The sequence below is a fragment of the Musca autumnalis genome, unplaced genomic scaffold, assembly GCF_047663935.1.
Source record: "Musca autumnalis isolate F117 unplaced genomic scaffold, ASM4766393v1 scaffold_5, whole genome shotgun sequence".
In the NCBI taxonomy this organism is placed as follows: domain Eukaryota; kingdom Metazoa; phylum Arthropoda; class Insecta; order Diptera; family Muscidae; genus Musca; species Musca autumnalis.
In genome coordinates, this window is record NW_027412088.1 from 49,446,534 (window position 1) to 49,466,382 (window position 19,849).

Below are 19,849 nucleotides of genomic sequence, written 5' to 3' on the forward strand. Positions count from 1 at the left end.
GGAGGTACGGTTCTATGGGGGCTATATCAAAACGTGGACCGACCAACCCAAATTTTTGTCCTGAAGATTGTAAGTCAATAATAGGTACGTGTACCAAAATTGATGCACCTATGACAACTCCTTCTATTTTTGGCCACAGTTAATATGAACTCGCGACATAGTGCAGCGTTGTCATTCTATAGCTGTGTAGACAAACACATACATACATATGTATGTAAGTATGTATGTTCAACAAAAAAGAAAAACATAAGTCTGTCTAGAATTTATGATGACGGCTGAAAACGATCATATGGTCGGTTGTCTGTCTACATTTTTTTTTTCTTTTTTTTTTGGTCAGGGTTGAAGATTTTCAAACTGTCAGAGAGGTGATTCAAGGTAGACCTGTCAAAGACTCTGTATATGTAAAGTAAGAAAAACCATCAAAATGATAAGGAATGTTTTTGTGATGACTCCTAGACGCCCACCTGTTTCCGTAGACCCTTAAACAAAATATATAATCAGTTTAAAAAATTTATGTATTTATGTGTAAGGGGAATTTTTAAGAATATTTTATGAAAGACGATCAGTGGTACCAATAACACTGTGCGACAACCAAAAAAAATTAGAAGTCAAACTGAGTAGATAATGAAAGTAGAACTAAAAATATGAGGCACGTGTATCGGCGTTTTTAAAGTTTACGTCGGAAAGTAACCAAAGAAGCGGGGCAAGTTCCGTCCATTTCTAGTTTTTTCGAAATATTCGAGTTAAGATATCTTGGAATCCACGCATTTTAGGTATATAGTGTCTTTGGCAACTTTACGGAGGAGAATATGGGGAATATTTTTGTTAAAAGTTTTAACCCTCATGCGGTTCATCAAAAGAGTCTTTTTGGTCCTTTTTTCGAAAATCTTTTAAAACCTCCTTTAAAATGTGATCATAACAAATTCAAATATTCTACAAAATATTTATTCAAATATTCTACAATCTCAGATAAAGTCCGACTTTAACCCTAAAACGTGTTTTTAATTTTTAGAGATTCATGGCGATTAGATAAGACTTCCAGATTTGGTGTGTTCTGAGACCTATTGTAAAATTTTATAACGAATAATTTTGTAGAATATTTCAATTTGATATGATCACATTTTAAAGGAGTTTTTGAAAGATTTTCGAAAAAAGGACCAAAAAGACCCTTTTGATGAACCGCATGAGGGTTAAAACTTTTAATAAAAATATTCCCCATATCCTCCACAGTAAAGCTGCCAAAGATACTATATACTTAAAATGCGAGGATTCCAAGATATCTTAACTCGAATATTTTGAAAAAAAAAAAAAAAAAATAGAAATGGGCGGAACTTATGCCGCCTACTTTGGTTACGAGTACTTTCCGACGCACAATGGTTCAGGAATCGATTTTCCTGGCCAAAAATCAAAATTTTGTTTTGTCAAAGATATTTAGTTTCTATATAAGATTCGATAGTAAACATATTGAAACCAAGGAAAGGTCAAAATATTTGGAAGGTGTGGGCGTGGTGTGCCTCTAAAGACGAAAATTTTCACCATTTTTGGGAAATACGTAATTTTTGCAAATTTCTGGAGAAAGACGTAGCTGTGTCTCGGAAACTATAACATATATTGTGTTCATTGTTTTTTGTAAGGTAGGTAGGATAGTGGCCTTTAAAAATCGTTGTGGTAAATTACAGTAGCGTTTACACAACATGAACTATTTTATTTTTCCTCAGGTACTAAATTTTATGAAATTCCAAATTTAGTGGATTAGAACTTTTGTGGAACAACATGGAACAAAGTTATGTTTTCACAGGAAGATGCTCGAGAGTCACTTCTTCTTTCAGCTCATATATACTTTTGTACCCGTCCCGTTCCGTCCGTTTAACACTTTCTTCAATTTATTGAAATTATATGGGTAAAAATGTGTGTTTTTTAATACTGTTTCCATATGAATTACAGCTTTTTGACACAAATTAACATTTTTTTGAGTATATGAGTTTTTATACGAGTTATATCAGTTTTATGAAAACAAAAGGAGTATTTTTTTTAATTTTTGAAAAAATTTTAATTTAATTTTTTTTGAAAAATACTTTTTTTAAAATTTTTGAAAAAAAAATAACGGAAAGGCAAGGACTCGAACCCACACAGCCACCAAATTACGTTACCTGGTTTCGCTGTTGGTTAAGCAGCTCTTCAGACGTATCGACTGTCGAATGGCTTCTCTGTCCTAGAACTTTTCGTTTTTCAAATGCAAATGTGTTTTTTATACATTAACGGATATTTGGCTGTTGAAATGTATTTCTTCATAACAAACGCTATTTTGCGCTACCTTTGAAGTTATGAGTTTGGCTTTGAACGCTAACACGCCGTGACATAATTTTTTGATTGTTTTCAAGGACGTGGGTTCAAATCCCAGCCGGGCTCAGCCTGTTTTTTTATTTTTTGAAATTTTGCCTGTTAGATTTTTTTTTCGACATTTTTTTCAATTTTTTTTTTTCGGTTTTTTTTTTGTGTTTATTGTTTATTTGTTGGTGTTTGACCATCTTTAATACATAGGAAAATATAAAAAACACTCATATTTTGATGAAAAATAGTTTAAAAACTTAAAAGTTTAACTTTGACCTTAAATTTCTCTGCAACTACCAGTCCGAATTTGACCGCTTATAATTCGCCTGATTGTGTTATCTGTCTAACAAAAAAATAATTATGAAAATATCTCTATCCGTTCAAAAGTTACAGAATTTTGACCAGGAAAAAACGATTCTGAACCACTGTGCGACGTAAACTTTAAAAACGACGATACACATGTCTCATATTTTTAGCTCTACTTTCATCATCAACTCGGCTTTTCCCATAATTTTGAAAAAAAAATGAATTTTGTTGCACAGTGTAATTGTAGATTTTTAAAAATATTTTTTTAGGGGCTATCTATTAGGGTTGTATATTTAGACTTTTTTCCAAAACACAATCAAACTTGATTTTTTTAATTTGAGTGAGGTTTTCGTAGTAGAAATTTTGAGCTCCTCCAAAAAAGACCTAGAGGTCTTCCATTTATTCCAGTTTTTCCAAAAAGACACTGAGATCCTCTAAAAGAAGACATTGAGGTCTTCTCTAGGAAATTCTAGGGCCTTTTATAAAAAGCCCAAGTGTCTTAGAGCAACCTTGAGGTCTTCCAAAAGAATACCTTCTGTAAAAAGGCCTTGAAGTCTTCATAAGAATCTAGAAGAATGCCATGAGTCAGTAAAAAGTAAAAAGACCTGACCATGAGGTCTTTACTAAGAAAATTGTGTGGTCTTCATGAGGAAGATTGTGAGATCTGCACTAAGAAGACGGTGAGGTCTTCTCTAAGCAGATCGTGAGGTCGTCTATAATATTACCGAGGGCATTCACTATTACGACCGTGAGGTCTTTACTAAGAGGACCGTGAGGTCTTCACTGAGAAGACCGTGACATCTTTACTAAAAGGAACGTGAGATCTTGACTAAGAAGACTGTAAAGTCTTCACAAAAAAACCGAGATGTCTTCACTTAGAAGACAATGAGGTCTTCTCCAAGCAGATCTCGAGTTATTCTATAAGAGTACTGAAGAGTATTCAATAACACGATCATTGGGTCTTCTAAAATAGTACTGAGAAGTCTTCGCAAAGAAGACTGTGATGCCCTCAACAAGAATATCTTAAGATTTGCAGTGAGAAGACCGTGAGGACTTCACTAAGAATACTGAGAGATCTCCTCTAAGCAGATCGTGAAGACTTTACTAAACAGATCGTCTCACAAAGAAGACCGCGACATCTTCATTAAGAAAAGCGAGATGCCTTCACAAAGAAGACTGTGAGATTTTCACTAAGTAGACCCTGAGGTCTTTTCCAAGCAGATCGTTAGGACTTCTATAAGAGTAAAAACGGTATTCACTATTAAGATCGTAAAGTCTTCACTACGAAGGTCGTGAAGTCTTCTCTGGGAAGACCACTAAGATCACTAAGCATATCGTGAGGTTATATATAAGAGTACTGACGTATATTCAATATGAACACCATTACCTCTTATATAGAGTATCGTGGGTATTCACTGTGAAGACCGTGAAGTCTTCACTAAGAAGACAGTGAGATCTTTAGAAAGAAGACTGTGGTGTCCTCATTAAGAAGATCGTGAGGTCTTCACTAAGAGGATCGTGCGATATTCACTATGAAGACCGTGAAGTCTTCACTAAGAAGACTGCGGTTCTTCACTGAGAAGACCGTGAGTTCTTCTCTAAGCAGATCCTGAGGTGCCCTGAAATAGCATCATGGGTTATTCAATAAAAATACCGTGAGATCTTCTATAAGAATTCCGAGAGGTATTAAATAAGTAGACCGTGAAGTATTCACTAAAAAGACGGTGAGTTTTTCAATAAGAGCAACGATGCACGGAGGTAAAAACAGGCCTCTCTAACATACATACGTATAACAAGTAAAAAAGTATCAGTAGGCTTTGCGGACAGAGATATAACCTCAACCTGTACATATTGAAAAAAATGTTCCCAAAAAACGTATGTATTTAGGGGGTTTTAAAAATTTTGGTCGTATGAACCGACAAAAATGTTGATTAGGATTAAAGATAAAAAGTTTTGCGGAGGAGATACTTAAAGGAATGGATCGACGTTGACCATTATGGAAGTGGATCTCCAGCCACTACATACGGTGCCATAGGGAGTTTTTATACGCTTCGGGCTATTTCTCAGAAGTATGGACTTACCCCTGAAAAAACTTTTACCATCGTAATTAAGGCAGCAAATTCGATAGCAGGTCTTAAAGTGAACTTATCCGAAATTTTGTGTGGGAGGTACCGGATGGAGTGAACAAATATAGTCCATATTTGAACCTGATCTATTTGGTAGATATATTAGAATGTGTAAAGTATGAACCAAATCGGCCACTTCCTTCAAGAGTTACTGTACGAACATTTTTACCGAACATTTTTGAACTTTTATGATGGGGGAGGTACCTGAAGGAGTGGACCGGTATGGCTTATCTTCGAACTTAAACTAAGGTTGCAGAAAATATTTCGAAAGCCAAATTTTGGACCGAATCGGTTGATCCGTTCGAGAGTTATTGTGCGCTCCAACCCCTACACACGGTGTCATAGGAGTTTTTTGCAACTTTCAGGCTATTTTCTCAGGAAGTATGGACTTGCACCGGTTGCAACTTGTACCGTCGTGTGGGGGGCAGGGAATACAAGTTGCTACAATAAAAATCAAAGCGATTCGAGAGCAGGTCCTAAACTGAACTTATCCGAAATTTTGTGTGGGAGGTACCCGAAGGAGTGGACCGATTGAGTCCATATTGTAACATCATCTAAGTCGGGTAGACATTTCACTATATGCAAAGTATCGACCAAATCGAGTTATCGTGCGCACAAACTTTCCGAACATTTTCGAAATTTTGCGGGGGAGGTACCGGAAGGTAAGGACCGATATAACACATCTTCGAACTTAAACTAAGTTTGGACAAAATATTGCGAAAGCCAATTTTTGTACCAAATCGGTTCATCCGTTCGAGAGTTGTCGTGCACCAGCCAGACTGACGAACGGACATGGCTAAATCGACTCCAAATTGTCTGAAACACATTTCGTCCAAACATACTTGGGGTCTAAAACCATTATTTCGATGAGGCTCATTAGCATAAATGCTGAGGGTATAAAAAACCTTAAACTTTACATGTTCCAAATTTTGCGTGGGAGGTACCCTAAGGAGTGGTACGATGTACGTTCCATATTTGGACGTAATCCAAGTACATATGTACGCGAGTGTTATGTTAGGCACAACCAAGTTTAGTTAGTGCCGGCAGATTTTTTGGAGCACCAGGGCCATTAACTCAAAAGGTATGGACTTGTCCCCGAAAAAGAATACACCGTCAAGGAAAAGAATACGAAGTCAAAATTTCGATTTTTAACAAAAAATGTTATTCACTTGATTGATGTGATTGACCATTAATCGGTCAAAAAATTTTTAAGGAAAATTCTTATTTGAAGACAATATTTTGATGTATTCAATAAACTCAAAAAATATATGAAGACTGAACACCAAATTTCTTCAATTTTGGGTGGATAATGTGGCTAAAACATTAAAAGCCCTGAAAATGGGGCGATACCGTTCCATGGGGGTTATATCAAAACGTGAACCAATACCAACAATTCTCTGTAAAAATATTTCGCAAGACCTGGCGAAGACAAAATACCAAATATCAGCTACATTGGTTGTTTAGTGTGGCTAAAACCTTGAAAATACCGAAAATCGGGCTATACCGTTCTATTGGAGCTATATCAAAACGTGGACCTATGTACATAATTTTTATCAGAAACGTTTTTTGGTCCATTGGGAACCCTCAATGCAAAATTTCGGCGTATTTGGGCGTGAAACATCTTCAAAATTCCGAAAATCGGGAGGTACCGTTATATGGGGTCTATATTAAAACGTGGACATATGTCCATAATTTTTATCGGAAAAGTTTTTTATAAAGTGAAAACCCCGCATCACAAAATTCAACCAATTTGGTTGATAAGTTTAGCTAAAATATTCAAAATACCGAAACATTAAGAAGTACCGTTGCATGGCGACTATCCCAAAACGTGGACCGACCTTCCCAATTTTTTGCTCTCGACATTGTCAGTGAACTATAAGTATTTATACCAAAATTCATCTGCCAACGCCAACTCCTTTTATATTTGGCCACCGTTTATTTGAACTCGCGACATAGTGCAGCGTTTTTTGAGGTTATGCGCCATTATCTCCGGAACTATGGACTTGCCCTCGAAAAAAATTACAATGACGTAACGGGGGCCGCACGAACACCCTGTTACAAAAAATTTCATAACGATTCGTGAGGTGTCACTAAACTGCACATATTTCAAATTTTGTGTGGGAGGTATCTGAAGGAGTGGACCTATATGGTCAATCTTCGAACTTAAATCAAATCTGGACAAAATATTTCTATACCAAAAATTTTAACGGAATCGATTGATCCGTTCGAGAGTTATCGTGAGCACCAGCCAGCCAGACAGACAGACGGACGCACGGACATTGCTAGATCTACTCTAAATTGTCTGAAACGGATATCTTACAAACATACTTGGGGTCTAAAACCATTATTTCGATGAGACACATTTTTGGTTGAATCAAAGTTGGTTGTCAATGAGAGCCGTACCTAAAATTTTCTGATCCACATGGTTGCAGAACATTTCGAAGCTGAAAACGTCATCTTGTGGTACTTTTATAGCGGTTTTTAAATTAAAAGAACGAAAAAGACATTGTAGGAAGCGAAGTAGAAGTGCTCTACGAAAATAATCCTCATTCGATTCGACTGAAGACATGTAATCTCAAAAATAAGTTAAATCAACAGTGGACAAAGATATAACGCTAATTCCCGATGGCTTATAGGATCTCTAGCAAAAACTTTATCACGCCATAACGCAGAACGCAGAAAGAAGGCTCCTCAGACATGTCGGATGTGGGACGGCTTCGCTATCATCCAACTTTTACTCTTTCAAATGCAGTTTGAAGCACTGTAAAAAAACAAACTGCATTTGAAAGAGTAAAAGTTTGATGATAGCGAAGCCGTCCCACATCCGATATGTCTGAAGAGCCTTCTTTACCAAAGGCGAAACATGTCATGTCACATAGTGGTGGGTGTGTGGGTTCGAGTCGTCGGCTTTCCTTTTTCAGATGCATTATTGATAATTAAGCCCGATTTCCAACGAGAAATTAATTATAAATTAATACTAAAAATGATCTTTGCTTAAAAAGGCACAATTTTCAAATTTGGGTGTTTTGTTGGCAAACTTGATGTAATTTTCTTGATATATATTGTAAATACATATTTCATTTATTCGGCTACTTATATTGAAATTTGATGGAGAATATTTTTGTCTTTGACGTCTTCTATCTAGAATGAAGTTTTGTGGGACAAAACTTAATAAACTCAGATAAAGTACAACATTAACCGTAAAACGTGATTTTATTTTTGGCAGATTCTTGGCATTTAGTTACGATTTAGTGTTTTGGTGTATTCGGAGACCTATAGTTTAATTTTATGACATATAATTTTGTAGAATATTTTGATCTGATACAAACATATTTTAAAGGAGTTTTTAAATGTTTTTGAAAAAGGGACCAAAAAGACACGTTCAGTGACTCGCATGAGGGTTAATTTTTTCATAAAAAGATACCCCGTATTGTTGTCAGTAATATTGCAAAAGACACTTTATGCCTAGAAGGCAAGAACTTCAAGGAATCTGATGTCGAATATTTCAAAACCTGTAGAAATGGGCGGAATTTGCCATGCCTATTTAGGCTACTTCCCGACGTAAACTTTCAAAATCGCCGATACACGTGTCCTGTTTTTTTTTCGGTCCACTTTCATAATCTGTGCGGGGTTTCTCGTAATTTAGAAAAAAATTCAATTTTGTTGTACTGTGTTATAATTGTTCCACAAACATCCCAAAAGGGACAAGGGAGACTTCTCTCACCCTGCACCCTGATTCATATTAGCTCAATGATATGCGACCTACAGTTTATCACCAAGTCCGAACGGAGTGTCTATGACACCACTTTTGTAGAGAAGTTTTACATGGCTGAAATACTCAGGAAATGTCGCCAAACATTACTGAGGGGTATTTTGCCACCCTTGAAAATGTTTTGATGTTGCCTGGCCGGGGATTCGCTAGGAATGTAAGAATATTTTCTAAACCAAAACCCAAGGGATTGGCATGTAAGAATACACCTATGTATATTATCTTTCAAAATTTTCGGCATTTTTTAAGGAAGGCCCGATTGCAGGAAATTTATAAAAGTCTCAAAAATATTGTTTTCATATACAAGTTAAGTCCGTATTTACATTAGGCAATTTTCCTTGAGGCAATTGTCAGTTTGTTGGTGAGAGAGGGTGTTGAGAGGCGAAGGGTTACCATATGCCTCACCTCCTTCTCCATCAAACTGACAATTGCCTCAAGGAAAATTGCCTAATGTAAATATGTACTAAGTTTCCTCGTAAAAAACATCTCAGCTATAACTCGATTAAGTAATCGATCAAAATATTCTTCTTTTCTAACTTACCTTTCTTGCAGAATGTTTCTTGTACTAGCCAAGCTGGCGCAACAAATTAACTTTCAAATGACTTTAAATTGATGACAGAATTTCCAATTAGTTTTGTTGTTTTTGTCGTTGTTGTCATTTAAATCTGTAAAGAAAAAAAAACAGAAAAAATATTTTCATCATTAAAAGTTTTTAGAAAACAAATATTGTCACTAAAAGCAGCAACAACTACAAATATTGCAAATAAAAGACATTAAAAATGAAAACAGAAAATTAAACAAACAAAAAAACATGGCACTGCACAGTGTTTGTGCTCTGGGGAAAATGCAACTGCTGAGCCATCCACACCACCCACACTTTTGATTTAATGTTTTGACATTTTCATTTAGCAAACAAATGGCAAAACAAAAAACAGAAAAATCAAAAAGGTGACAAACTATAATGGAATGCATTTGAAATTGGGTACAGTTCCAAAACTGCTAACTTTTTTATAGGCAAAATATGAAAATATTGAAAATGTCAATGCAAAACAACCAAAAGGCCATCTATGTTGCCCTTAAATTAAATCAAATTCCGTTTCAGTTTTTATCTCGCCACCATTGTATAACAATTATATATTTGTTGCATATAATTAATCACTTCAATAAATTCATAGCATTTTCCACAAAACTGAGAAACTGGATTTAATACTGAGATTTCCATTCAACAAATAAAATTTCATTTTAATATTCATATGTAGTTTTTTTTATTTGTCCATTATGAGAATTTTAACAAAAAATTCATGGAATTTATTTCATTTGAGATAAACAAAGTTTTCGAAACATTTGTGAATGTGTGCGTGCATGTGTGTGTGTGAATGCAGAACGAAGTGAATGTGCAATTATCTGACGCCCACCTCCCACTAGATGCAATATGTGACACACGATCATACAAGACGAAAAAAAATACAAAATTTGTCATCCACCCAATGTATATAATGGATATATAACATACAGATACATCTGTATATAATCATCTGTATAACCAAAAGGTAGCACACACACAACATTTGTTGTACCAAACAGCCAACCATCCATCCATCTACGAATCCAAGTCATCACTTAACAGAAGGTCCGATGCCATTCATATGTCATCATGTAACATCAATGAATTTGTGTTCGTGTCTGTTGTTGTTCTAGCTCTGATGATATACATATATGAAATATATTTCTTAGAGTCCAGCTAAAAATCTTTAAAAAATCTAGGCCAATTGTGGCCTTAAAATCTTAAAAAATAACACGTCAATTGCGGATTTAGAGTCCAGCCAAAATCGTTAAAAAATCCACGTTTATTTATGTCTAAGGGTTCACCAGTATTTTTAAAAAATCCACGTTTATTGCTGCCTAAGGGTTCAACAAAAAATCTTTAAAAAATCCTTTTTTTTTGTTGTCTAAGAGTCCACCAAAAATCTTTAAAAAAATCCACGTTTATTGCTGTCTAAGGGTTCACCAAAAATCATTAAAAAAATCCACGTTTATTGCTGTCTAAGGGTTCACCAAAAATCATTAAAAAATCCACGGTTATTGTGGTCTTAGGTTGCTTCCAAAAATCATTAAAAAATCCACGGTTATTGTGGTCTTAGGTTGCTTCCAAAAATCATTAAAAAATCCACGGTTATTGTGGTCTTAGGTTGCTTCCAAAAATCATTAAAAAATCCACGGTTATTGTGGTCTTAGGTTGCTTCCAAAAATCATTAAAAAATCCACGGTTATTGTGGTCTTAGGTTGCTTCCAAAAATCATTAAAAAATCCACGCTTATTGTGGTCTTAGGGTGCTTCCAAAAATCATTAAAAATTCCACGCTTATTGTGGTCTTAGGGTGCTTCCAAAAATCATTAAAAAATCCACGCTTATTGTGGTCTTAGGGTGCTTCCAAAAATCATTAAAAAATCCACGCTTATTGTGGTCTTAAGGTGCTCCCAAAAATCATTAAAAAATCCACGCTTATTGTGGTCTTAAGGTGCTCCCAAAAATCATTAAAAAATCCACGCTTATTGTGGTCTTAAGGTGCTCCCAAAAATCATTAAAAAATCCACGCTTATTGTGGTCTTAGGGTGCTTCCAAAAATCATTAAAAAATCCACGCTTATTGTGGTCTTAGGGTGCTTCCAAAAATCATTAAAAAACCACGCTGTTTGTGGTCTTGGGGTGCTTCCAAAAATCATTAAAAAATCCACGCTTATTGTGGTCTTAGGGTGCTTCCAAAAATCATTAAAAAATGTACGTTTTTTGTGGTCTTAGGGTGCTTCTAAAAACCATTAAAAAATCCGCGCTTATTGTAGTCTTAGGGTGCTTCCAAAAATCATTAAAAAATCCACGCTTATTGTGGTCTTAGGTTGCTTCCAAAAATCATTAAAAAATCCACGCTTATTGTGGTCTTAGGTTGCTTCCAAAAATCATTAAAAAATCCACGCTTATTGTGGTCTTAGGGTGCTTCCAAAAATCATTAAAAAATCCACGCTTATTGTGGTCTTAGGTTGCTTCCAAAAATCATTAAAAAATCCACGCTTATTGTGGTCTTAGGGTGCTTCCAAAAATCATTAAAAAATCCACGCTTATTGTGGTCTTAGGGTGCTTCCAAAAATCATTAAAAAATCCACGCTTATTGTGGTCTTAGGGTGCTTCCAAAAATCATTAAAAAATCTACGCTTATTGTGGTCTTAGGGTGCTTCCAAAAATCATTAAAAAATCCACGCTTATTGTGGTCTTAGGGTGCTTCCAAAAATCATTAAAAAATCCACGCTTATTGTGGTCTTAGGGTGCTTCCAAAAATCATTAAAAAATCCACGCTTATTGTGGTCTTAGGGTGCTTCCAAAAATCATTAAAAAATCCAAGCTTATTGTGGTCTTAGGGTGCTTCCAAAAATCATTAAAAAATCCACGCTTATTGTGGTCTTAGGGTGCTTCCAAAAATCATTAAAAAATCCACGCTTATTGTGGTCTTAAGGTGCTCCCAAAAATCATTAAAAAATCCACGCTTATTGTGGTCTTAAGGTGCTCCCAAAAATCATTAAAAAATCCACGCTTATTGTGGTCTTAGGGTGCTTCCAAAAATCATTAAAAAATCCACGCTTATTGTGGTCTTAGGGTGCTTTCAAAAATCATTAAAAAATCCACGCTTATTGTAGTCTTAGGGTGCTTCCAAAAATCATTAAAAAATCCACGCTTATTGTGGTCTTAGGGTGCTTCCAAAAATCATTAAAAAATCCACGCTTATTGTGGTCTTAGGGTGCTTCCAAAAATCATTAAAAAATCCACGCTTATTGTAGTCTTAGGGTGCTTCCAAAAATCATTAAAAAATCCACGCTTATTGTGGTCTTAGGGTGCTTTCAAAAATCATTAAAAAATCCACGCTTATTGTGGTCTTAGGGTGCTTCCAAAAATCATTAAAAAATCCACGCTTATTGTGGTCTTAGCATGCTTCCAAAAATCATTAAAAAATGTACGTTTTTTGTGGTCTTAGGGTGCTTCCAAAAATCATAAAAAAATCCACGCTTATTGTGGTCTTAGGGTGCTTCCAAAAATCATTAAAAAATCCACGCTTATTGTGGTCTTAGGGTGCTTCCAAAAATCATTAAAAAATCCACGCTTATTGTGGTCTTAGGGTGCTTCCAAAAATCATTAAAAAATCCACGCTTATTGTGGTCTTAGGGTGCTTCCAAAAATCTTTAAAAAATCCACGCTTATTGTGGTCTTAGGGTGCTTCCAAAAATCATTAAAAAATCCACGCTTATTGTGGTCTTAGGGTGCTTCCAAAAATCATTAAAAAATTCACGATTATTGTGGTCTTAGGGTGCTTCCAAAAATCATTAAAAAATCAACGCTTATTGTTGTCTTAGGGTGCTTCCAAAAATCATTAAAAAATCCACGCTTATTGTGGTCTTAGGGTGCTTCCAAAAATCATTAAAAAATCCACGCTTATTGTGGTCTTGGGGTGCTTCCAAAAATCATTTAAAAAAATCCACGTTTATTGCTGTCTAAGGGTTCACCAAAAATCATTAAAAAATTCACGGTTATTGTGGTCATAGGTTGCTTCCAAAAATCATTAAAAAACCCACGCTTATTGTGGTCTTAGGGTGCTTCCAAAAATCATTAAAAAATCCACGGTTATTGTGGTCTTAGTTTGCTTCCAAAAATCATTACAAAATCCACGCTTATTGTGGTCTTAGGGTGCTTCCAAAAATCATTAAAAAATCGACGCTTATTGTGGTCTTAGGGTGCTTCCAAAAATCATTAAAAAATCCACGCTTATTGTGGTCTTTGGGTGCTCCCAAAACTCATTATAAAATCCGCGCTTATTGTGGTCTTAGGGTTCTCTCAAAAATCATTAAAAAATCCACGCTTATTGTGGTCTTAGGGTGCTTCCAAAAATCATTAAAAAATTCACGCTTATTGTGGTCTTAGGGATGTCCATTAAGATAAATTCGTATTTAATTAGCGAAGACACAAACCTCTGTAGCGGAGACACAAACCGCTCTGTTAACGCTTTTGGCTAACAGCGCGTCAGCAGAGCACTGTTAATGTTAACAGAACTACTCAAAAAAGGGTTTCTTTTTAAAAAATATTTTTTAGGGTCTTTTAGGAAAATTCTGCCGGGACAAAATGGGTACCATTGGAAAGCTTATCGAAAGGGCTATCCTCTGCGCTACTAAAATCTTCAAAAAATATTGCCCGATATCGCGATTTTAAGTGTTTTCCGGATAAACCCTGTAACAAGGATAATTATTTTAACCGCAGATCCTTTATGGAAAATTCTGCCGGGACAAGATGGGTACCATTGGAAAGCTTAGCGAAAGGGGTATATCCTGCGCTACTAAAATCTTTAAAAAATATTGCCCGATGTCGCGATTTTAAGTGTTTTCGGGATAAACGCTGTTATAAGGATAATTATTTTGATATGAAGGATATAAGGGAAAATTCTGCCGGGACAAGATGGGTACCATTGGAAAGCTTATCGAAAGAGCTATCCCCTGCGCTGGTAAAATATTTAAAAAATATTGCCCGATGTCGCGATTTTAAGTGTTTTCGGGATAAACCCTGTTATAAGGATAATTATTTTAACCACAGATCCTTTAAGGAAAATTCTGCCGGGACAAGATGGGTACCATTGGAAAGCTTATCGAAAGAGCTATCCCCTGCGCTGGTAAAATATTTAAAAAATATTGCCCGATGTCGCGGTTTTAAGTGTTTTCGGGATAAACCCTGTTATAAGGATAATTATTTTAACCACAGATCCTTTAAGGAAAATTCTGCCGGGACAAGATGGGTACCATTGGAAAGATTATCGAAAGAGCTATGCCCTGCTCTATAAAATCTTTAAAAAATATTGCCCGATGTCGCGATTTTAAGTGTTTTCGGGATAAACGCTGTTATAAGGATAATTATTTTGATATGAAGGATATAAGGGAAAATTCTGCCGGGACAAGATGGGTACCATTGGAAAGCTTATCGAAAGAGCTATCCCCTGCGCTGGTAAAATATTTAAAAAATATTGCCCGATGTCGCGATTTTAAGTGTTTTCGGGATAAAAGCTGTTATAAGGATAATTATTTTAACCACAGATCCTTTAAGGAAAATTCTGCCGGGACAAGATGGGTACCATTGGAAAGCTTATCGAAAGAGCTATCCCCTGCTCTACTAACATCTTTAAAAAATATTGCCCGATGTCGCGATTTTAAGTGTTTTTTGGATAAAACCTGTTATAAGGATAATTATTTTGATATAAAGGATATAAGGGAAAATTCTGCCGGGACAAGATGGGTACCATTGGATAGCTTATCGAAAGAGCTATCCCCTGCTCTACTAAAATCTTTAAAAAATATTGCCCGATGTCGCGATTTTAACTGTTTTCGTGATAAACGCTGTTATAAGGATAATTATTTTGATATGAAGGATATAAGGGAAAATTCTGCCGGGACAAGATGGGTACCATTGGAAAGCTTAGCGAAAGGGGTATATCCTGCGCTACTAAAATCTTTAAAAAATATTGCCCGATGTCGCGATTTTAAGTGTTTTCGGGATAAACGCTGTTATAAGGATAATTATTTTGATATGAAGGATATAAGGGAAAATTCTGCCGGGACAAGATGGGTACCATTGGAAAGCTTATCGAAAGAGCTATCCCCTGCGCTGGTAAAATATTTAAAAAATATTGCCCGATGTCGCGATTTTAAGTGTTTTCGGGATAAACCCTGTTATAAGGATAATTATTTTAACCACAGATCCTTTAAGGAAAATTCTGCCGGGACAAGATGGGTACCATTGGAAAGCTTATCGAAAGAGCTGTTCCCTGCGCTGGTAAAATATTTAAAAAATATTGCCCGATGTCGCGGTTTTAAGTGTTTTTGGGATAAACCCTGTTATAAGGATAATTATTTTAACCACAGATCCTTTAAGGAAAATTCTGCCGGGACAAGATGGGTACCATTGGAAAGATTATCGAAAGAGCTATGCCCTGCTCTACTAAAATCTTTAAAAAATATTGCCCGATGTCGCGATTTTAAGTGTTTTCGGGATAAACCCTGTTATAAGGATAATTATTTTAACCACAGATCCTTTAAGGAAAATTCTGCCGGGACAAGATGGGTACCATTGGAAAGCTTATCGAAAGAGCTATCCCCTGCGCTGGTAAAATATTTAAAAAATATTGCCCGATGTCGGGATTTTAAGTGTTTTCGGGATAAACGCTGTTATAAGGATAATTATTTTGATATGAAGGATATAAGGGAAAATTCTGCCGGGACAAGATGGGTACCATTGGAAAGCTTATCGAAAGATCTATCCCCTGCGCTGGTAAAATATTTAAAAAATATTGCCCGATGTCGCGATTTTAAGTGTTTTCGGGATAAAACCTGTTATAAGGATAATTATTTTAACCACAGATCCTTTAAGGAAAATTCTGCCGGGACAAGATGGGTACCATTGGAAAGCTTATCGAAAGGGCTATCCTCTGCGCTACTAAAATCTTTAAAAATATTGCCCGATATCGCGATTTTAAGTGTTTTCGGGATAAACCCTGTAACAAGGATAATTATTTTAACCGCAGATCCTTTATGGAAAATTCTGCCGGGACAAGATGGGTACCATTGGAAAGCTTAGCGAAAGGGGTATATCCTGCGCTACTAAAATCTTTAAAAAATATTGCCCGATGTCGCGATTTTAAGTGTTTTCGGGATAAACGCTGTTATAAGGATAATTATTTTGATATGAAGGATATAAGGGAAAATTCTGCCGGGACAAGATGGGTACCATTGGAAAGCTTATCGAAAGAGCTATCCCCTGCTCTACTAACATCTTTAAAAAATATTGCCCGATGTCGCGATTTTAAGTGTTTTTTGGATAAAACCTGTTATAAGGATAATTATTTTGATATAAAGGATATAAGGGAAAATTCTGCCGGGACAAGATGGGTACCATTGGAAAGCTTATCGAAAGGGCTATCCTCCCGGCAGAATTTTCCCTTATATCCTTTATATTAAAATAATTATCCTTATAACAGGGTTTATCACGAAAACAGTTAAAATCGCGACATCGGGCAATATTTTTTAAAGATTTTAGTAGAGCAGGGGATAGCTCTTTCGATAAGCTATCCAATGGTACCCATCTTGTCCCGGCAGAATTTTCCCTTATATCCTTTATATCAAAATAATTATCCTTATAACAGCGTTTATCCCGAAAACACTTAAAATCGCGACATCGGGCAATATTTTTTAAAGATTTTAGTAGAGCAGGGGATAGCCCTTTCGATAAGCTTTCCAATGGTACCCATCTTGTCCCGGCAGAATTTTCCCTTATATCCTTTATATTAAAATAATTATCCTTATAACAGGGTTTATCACGAAAACAGTTAAAATCGCGACATCGGGCAATATTTTTTAAAGATTTTAGTAGAGCAGGGGATAGCTCTTTCGATAAGCTATCCAATGGTACCCATCTTGTCCCGGCAGAATTTTCCTTAAAGGATCTGTGGTTAAAATAATTATCCTTGTTACAGGGTTTATCCCAAAAACACTTAAAATCGCGACATCGGGCAATATTTTTTAAATATTTTACCAGCGCAGGGGATAGCCCTTTCGATAAGCTTTCCAATGGTTCCCATCTTGTCCCGGCAGAATTTTCCTTAAAGGATCTGTGGTTAAAATAATTATCCTTATAACAGGGTTTATCCCGAAAATACTTAAAATCGCGACATCGGGCAATATTTTTTAAAGATTTTAGTAGAGCAGGGGATAGCCCTTTCGATAAGCTTTCCAATGGTACCCATCTTGTCCCGGCAGAATTTTCCCTTATATCCTTTATATTAAAATAATTATCCTTATAACAGGGTTTATCACGAAAACAGTTAAAATCGCGACATCGGGCAATATTTTTTAAAGATTTTAGTAGAGCAGGGGATAGCTCTTGCGATAAGCTATCCAATGGTACCCATCTTGTCCCGGCAGAATTTTCCCTTATATCCTTTATATCAAAATAATTATCCTTATAACAGGTTTTATCCAAAAAACACTTAAAATCGCGACATCGGGCAATATTTTTTAAAGATGTTAGTAGAGCAGGGGATAGCTCTTTCGATAAGCTTTCCAATGGTACCCATCTTGTCCCGGCAGAATTTTCCCTTATATCCTTCATATCAAAATAATTATCCTTATAACAGCGTTTATCCCGAAAACACTTAAAATCGCGACATCGGGCAATATTTTTTAAAGATTTTAGTAGCGCAGGATATACCCCTTTCGCTAAGCTTTCCAATGGTACCCATCTTGTCCCGGCAGAATTTTCCATAAAGGATCTGCGGTTAAAATAATTATCCTTGTTACAGGGTTTATCCCGAAAACACTTAAAATCGCGATATCGGGCAATATTTTTTAAAGATTTTAGTAGCGCAGAGGATAGCCCTTTCGATAAGCTTTCCAATGGTACCCATTTTGTCCCGGCAGAATTTTCCTAAAAGACCCTAAAAAATATTTTTTAAAAAGAAACCCTTTTTTGAGTAGTTCTGTTAACATTAACAGTGCTCTGCTGACGCGCTGTTAGCCAAAAGCGTTAACAGAGCGGTTTGTGTCTCCGCTACAGAGGTTTGTGTCTTCGCTAATTAAATACGAATTTATCTTAATGGACATGTCTTAGGGTGCTTCCAAAAATCATTAAAAAATCCACGCTTATTGTGGTCTTAGGGTGCTTCCAAAAATCATTAAAAAATCCACGCTTATTGTGGTCTTGGGGTGCTTCCAAAAATCATTTAAAAAAATCCACGTTTATTGCTGTCTAAGGGTTCACCAAAAATCATTAAAAAATTCACGGTTATTGTGGTCATAGGTTGCTTCCAAAAATCATTTAAAAACCCACGCTTATTGTGGTCTTAGGGTGCTTCCAAAAATCATTAAAAAATCCACGGTTATTGTGGTCTTAGTTTGCTTCCAAAAATCACTAAAAAATCCACGCTTATTGTGGTCTTAGGGTGCTTCCAAAAATCATTAAAAAATCGACGCTTATTGTGGTCTTTGGGTGCTCCCAAAACTCATTATAAAATCCGCGCTTATTGTTGTCTTAGGGTTCTCTCAAAAATCATTAAAAAATCCACGCTTATTGTGGTCTTTGGGTGCTCCCAAAACTCATTTTAAAATCCGCGCTTATTGTGGTCTTAGGGTTCTCTCAAAAATCATTAAATAATTCACGCTTATTGTAGTCTTGGGGTGTTCACAAAAATCATAAAAAAAATCCACGCTTATTGTGGTCTTAGGGTGCTTCCAAAAATCATTAAAAAATCCACACTTATTGTGGTCTTAGGGTGCTTCCAAAAATAATTAAAAAATCCACGCTTATTGTGGTCTTAGGGTGCTTCCAAAAATCATTAAAAAATCCACGCTTATTGTGGTCTTAGGGTGCTTCCAAAAATCATTAAAAAATCCACGCTTATTGTGGTCTTAGGGTGCTTCCAAAAATCATTAAAAAATCCACGCTTATTGTGGTCTTAGGGTGCTTCCAAAAATCATTAAAAAATCCACGCTTATCGTAGTCTTAGGGTGCTCCCAAAAATCATTAAAAAATTCACGCTTATCGTAGTCTTAGGGTGCACCCAAAAATCATTAAAAAATCCACGCTTATAGTAGTCTTAGGGTGCTCCCAAAAATCATTAAAAAATCTACGTTTATTGTGGTTAGGGTGCTCCCAAAAATCATTAAAAAATTCACGCTTATTGTGGTCTTAGGATGCTCCCAAAATCATTAAAAATCCACGCTTATTCTGGTCTAATGGTGCTCCCAAAAATCATTAAAAATCCACGCTTATTGTGGTCTTAGGATGTTCCCAAAAATTATTAAAAAATCCACGCTTATTCTGGTCTAATGGTGCTCCCAAAAATTATTAAAAAATCCACGCTTATTGTGGTCTTAGGATGTTCCCAAAAATCATTAAAAATCCACGCTTATTCTGGTCTAATGGTGCTCCCAAAAATCATTAAAAATCCACGCTTATTCTGGTCTAATGGTGCTCCCAAAAATTATTAAAAAATCCACGCTTATTGTGGTCTTAGGATGTTCCCAAAAATTATTAAAAAATCCACGCTTATTCTGGTCTAATGGTGCTCCCAAAAATCATTAAAAATCCACGCTTATTCTGGTCTAATGGTGCTCCCAAAAATTATTAAAAAATCCACGCTTATTGTGGTCTTAGGATGTTCCCAAAAATTATTAAAAAATCCACGCTTATTCTGGTCTAATGGTGCTCCCAAAAATTATTAAAAAATCCACGCTTATTGTGGT

At 35.8% G+C, this 19,849-nt stretch overlaps 1 protein-coding gene across 18 annotated transcripts in view; it reads right to left on the minus strand.

Annotated features, from left to right (window-relative positions):
- Mef2 (myocyte enhancer factor 2) overlaps positions 1-19,849 on the minus strand; it is a 337,726-nt gene that overhangs the window by 205,126 nt on the left and 112,751 nt on the right. For all 18 annotated transcript variants that reach the window (XM_073988144.1, XM_073988141.1, XM_073988128.1 and 15 more), the window contains one exon: positions 9,074-9,197. The gene's annotated coding sequence lies outside the window, so the exon portion shown is untranslated. The remainder of the gene's footprint in view (positions 1-9,073; positions 9,198-19,849) is intronic.